This window comes from Coturnix japonica, chromosome W (assembly GCF_054131305.1).
Source record: "Coturnix japonica strain WE chromosome W, WE-NBRP24, whole genome shotgun sequence".
Lineage (NCBI taxonomy): Eukaryota > Metazoa > Chordata > Aves > Galliformes > Phasianidae > Coturnix > Coturnix japonica.
Window position 1 is genome coordinate 5771927 of NC_140701.1, and position 4910 is coordinate 5776836.

The following is a 4910-nucleotide window of genomic DNA, read 5'->3' on the forward strand; positions in this document are numbered from 1 at the left end:
GAAGCCCCGCAGAGAAGGACCTGGGGGTCCTGGTGGATGAAAAACAGAATGTGAGCCATCAGCGTGCTCTTGCAGCTCAGAGAGCAAATGGTCCCCTGGGCTCCATCAGAAGAGGGGATGGCCAGCAGGGACAGGGAGGTGATTGATCTTCATGATCCTTGAGGTCCCTTCCAACCCGGGCCATTCTATGATTCTGTGATTACACTCACTGACAGAAATAACGGCAGCTGTACAGAAGCTGGATATATTTTGGGACAGTTCTTGTAACCAGCTGATTTTAAGACCTTGCCCAAGTCGTGAGTCTTAATTGCATGTCAGAAGAAAGCTGGGAAAGTGGTTATTGCTCATTCTTTCTCATTTGCTGATTCTTTCTTTAGTGTTCCTTTTCCAAAGGAGATTCTGGTGATGGAAGCAGTTGAAGAAAGAACCAAAGCAGCTCTTGCCAAGAGTGCTTGAAGTCCCTGTGGAGAGAAGCAAAGAACTTGGGCTTCCTCTGGGATGCTCCCCACCATGTCTCAGGAAGGAGACCAACTGCTGTTCCACTTTCGGCTCTGTGTGTGGAAAGGTACGTCTGGGTTTCTTCTGCTTGTTTTTTCTTTCTTTTTCTGGCTTTGAAGGAGAAGGGGTGGAGCAAGGGGAGACCCACTGGTCATTTGTTACCTCAAGAGCAGGATGGATTTTACATTCACTGTGAAAAACCTGGGCTAGTAGCATGGGCATGTTTCAGGCTGGACTCTTCTTTTGCTGCTTGGTTTCCTTTTGGCTACAGGGAGACAGCTGTCTAAAGGTGTGTTTTCAAACCCACTCTCCAAAACCATGTTTCATTGTTGCAGGTGGTTCAGTGTGCTCTTGCAGTGCAGATGCTGTAGTTTGCTGTAGAATCTGAATGGTTTCTGTTCCTAGGGAAGGACTGGGAGGAGGTAGTGAGAAGAGAATTCAATGCCTGAGGTGTATCTTAGTGAGAAATGTTGGCATGAGGTGCTGAAAGTCTTGAGCTGTCAAAGGCCAGTGAGGCTCAGACTCCTTAACCTGCTGGAGCAGGGTGGAAGCAAGGAGTGGGCACTGCCGTCCCACAGGCTGCACTTGGTTCTGGTCTGCCAGGTCTGTGCTGGCCTGGATTTCTTCTGAGAAGTTTGTTGGAGCTGCTTGGAGTAGTGAAGGGTGGGGAAGAAGTGCTGCTCAAGAGCTAAAGCTCTGCTTGATCATTTTGGATGGATTTAACCATGGTATCTGAAGACATAGTTTCCATCAGAATGATCCCAGCATTGTGCAAGTGTCTCAGCTGAAGCCCCTGAGCAGATGTGTGAGAGCACCCTCCTACTCCAGCTGAGCCATAGGAAAGCTGACTGTGCCCAGTAATTACAGCTTCTGCAGATTGAATGTGCTTCCAAGTGTTTTCCTTAGTGATCAATCATGTCCCAGCACTCTGAGATTCCATCTCTGGCACAATCTGGAGCATCTCTGCAATCCTTGGGTGCCCATTCCCACCAGCATTTCTTCCTTTCTCTCTTTAGAATCAGTGTGGTGCAGTTCCCTGTGTTTGTGAGCAGCAGCCAGCAGGCTGCAAGAGATCCAATGGCAGCTTTCAGCACACAGAGGGATGTGATGGGGACAGACTGTCCTTAGTGCCATGCAGAAGGGAGTTTTTACTGTCCTCTATCAAGAAGTATGTAAGAATAGAGTTTGAATGATACTTGTGAGCAGGTGCTGTGCTGTAGGGGATGTCAGGTAACCATTAATTTGGGGGTGCAGGAAGGAGCAGTGAAAGTGATGTATTAGTTTGTGTTTTGACTGTTGGAGTGCAGTTCCATTTTTGGGAGCAAAACTATGGGCTAAGATGGAAAACAGAAGGGAGAAGGCTGATACCTGGATAGTGGGCTGAGCTTTGGTGACTGCAGCCATCTGCAGTAGAAGTTAGAAGTTTTGCACAGTGGGGTTCAGAATGGGAGCTGATGATGAATGGGAGCTGCTCAAGGGACAGACTTCCACATACAAGTTCCAGTGCCTCAATGACTTTCTTGTAGCGAGGAGCCCAAAACTGAACATAAGACTTGAGGCGCAGCCTCCCCAGTGTTGAGTCCAAGGGGATGATTACCTCTCTGTTCCTGCTGGCCACACTATTTCTTATACAGGCCAGGATGCCGTTGGCCTTCTTGGCCACCTGGGCACACTGTTGGCTCATGTTCAGCTGAGCATCGACCAACAGCCCCAGGTCCATTTCCTCTGCACAGTCCTGCAGCCACTCAGCCCCAAGCCTATAGCGCTGCATGGGGTTATTGTGGCCAAAGTGCAGGACCTGGCATTTGGCCTCACTGAACCTCATCCCATTCACCTCAGCCCAGTGAGGTTGATCCAGCTTATCTAGATCCCTCTGAAGGGGCCTCCCTTCCCTCAGGCAGATTGACACCAGCTCCCAGACAAATGACAAAAAGAGAAGAAAGCAGAAATGAAGAAGGCTTCTCTGAGAGCTGCCCCTGCACCTGCAGAGGTGAGTCCTTGTTATGGACAGACACAGCTCTTGTTGTCAGGGCCTCCATCTGTCAGACATGAATGAGACTGTAAAATCCTGAGGGAAGTGGCGTCCTGTTTCTGCACTTGCTTTGTTTCTTTGCAGTGTTTGAAGTGTTACACAAAATGAAGGATAAATCTCTAAAGCAGGTGGTCGGGATGCTGGCATGATGATGTTACTTATGTAATTAGTGCTATTATTTTGTAGTATGTTAGCAGTTTGCTAATAAACAAAAAACAAGGGGGGGTTGGAGGGGTCGGTAACAGAGGAAGGGGTCCTGGTAACAGAGGATGCTGAGAAGGCGGAAATACTGTATGCTTTCTTTGCTTCTGTCTTTAGTGAAAAGGCATTCCCTGAGGAATCCCAGAACCTGGAGGTTAATGAGAGAGTCTGGGGAATGGGAGAACAGGGAAGAGGTGGTCCGTGAGTGCCTAGGAAACATTAAAGTCCATAAATCCATGGGACCTGATGGGGTGCATCCACGGGTGCTGAGAGAGCTGGTGGAGGTCATTGCTGAGCTGCTCTCTGTAGTCATTCAGAGGCCTTGGAAACTGGGGAGGTGTCTGAAGACTGGAGGATGACCAGTGTCACTCCGGTCTTTAAAAAATGGCAAGAAGGAGGACCCAGGTAACTATAGGCCAGTCAGCCTCACCTCTGTCCCAGGGAATGTGATGGAACAGCTTGTGCTGGATGCCATCTCCAGAGAACTGGGAGTAAAGCAGGTTATCAGGAGTACTCAGCATGGGTTCACCAAGGGGAGGTCGTGCTCGACCAACCTGGTGGCCTTTTATGAAGATGTCACTAGCTGGGTGGATAGGGGGAGAGTGGCAGATGTAGTCTACCTTGATTTCAGAAAGGCTTTTGATATTGTACCCCATGACATCCTTATAACAAAGCTGAGGAAGCATGGAATAGATGAGTGTACAGTGAATTGGGTCAAGAACTGTCTGACTGGCAGAGTGCAGAGGGTTGTCGTTGGCGGTGCTGAGAGGGGATTTGATCCAGGTTTATAAATACCTGAGGTGTGGGGGCCATAGTGGCACGGCTGGTCTCTTTTCAGTAGTGCGTGGGGACAGGACTAGGGGTAATGGGCTGAAACTTCTGCATAGGAAGTTCCGCACGAATGTGTGCAAGAACCTCTTTACAGTGAGGGTGACGGAGCACTGGAACAGGCTGCCCAGGGAGGTGGTGGAGTCTCCTTCTCTGGAGATATTCAAGACACGCCTGGACACCTACCTGTGCAACGTGGTGTAGGGAACCTGCTTTGGCAGGGGGGTTGGACTCAATGATCTCTAGAGGTCCCTTCCAACCCCTACAATTCTGTGATTCTGTTGGAATGTGGGAATGCAAGAAAGAATATTCTGAGCAGTAGCTGTGGAGCGAGATAAATGGCATGAGAAAGCAAAGCTGAGAAGTAAGGAAGGCTCCAGAAGAGAAAACAAAGTCCAATAGGGCATATTTAGAGACAGGTGAAGAACCCTTGAGCGCACTGAGGAGTACTAGGGTGCCCTGGAATGTCTCTTGGGCTCCCTACAGCACACATACTTGCTCTGGGGCATGTCTGGATGTCTGTAGAGCTAATTGCGGGGCCCTGAGAAACCTCTGGGGCACATTAGGGGGCACTGGCTTCCATGTGAGTGTTCCCAGGTTCCCAGAAGTCAACAGGGAAGCCTTTGGAGACCCCTTGGGAAGATTCAGTGGGGCCCTAGAGTGATGTAGCAGCTTGTGTTGGTTGCATCTGCTTGGCAGGGAAGCGATTTCCGTGCTGGGAGCTGATTGACTGGGAGGTGATTCCCTTGGTTTAATTAATTTAATTACCTGGATTATAATTAAATAACACTGTTCAGCATTCAATCAAGATTATATTTTTCCAAAGTACTGCAGACGTGCATCTGTAGCAGCTTTCCTAAAATATATCGAGTTTATTCAAAATTCCAGTGATGCTCCTAAAGCACTTGAAGTGCATTTGAGGTGGCGAGTGACAAAACAGCTCTGAGAGAATCATCATCAAATCAGAACATGGGAACGGTAACTAATAGCAGAGATTCTGATAAGAATATTTAAATTTTCAAATTACCTTTTTCTAAAGTTGTATTTCACCAAGTTTCATCAATATGCACACTGAAAAGCTGACTTGCTATGTTTCTTTTTATAAAAAATCATGTGTTACAATTGAGAAAAGAAGGTATAGCATGTAACATCCTCCAAGTAAAGTGCAAAAAACATTTCTTCACAGTTCCAATTAATGTCTTAGGTTTTGTTCAGACTCACTAAATTATGTATTTCAGGGTACATCACATGGGAATATAAGAAGATTATTCAGAACAGGAGCTGCAGAGCAAGATGAACGGCATGGGAAGGTAAGGCCAGGAACCAAGGACACAGCTTTTGTGTCACTCAG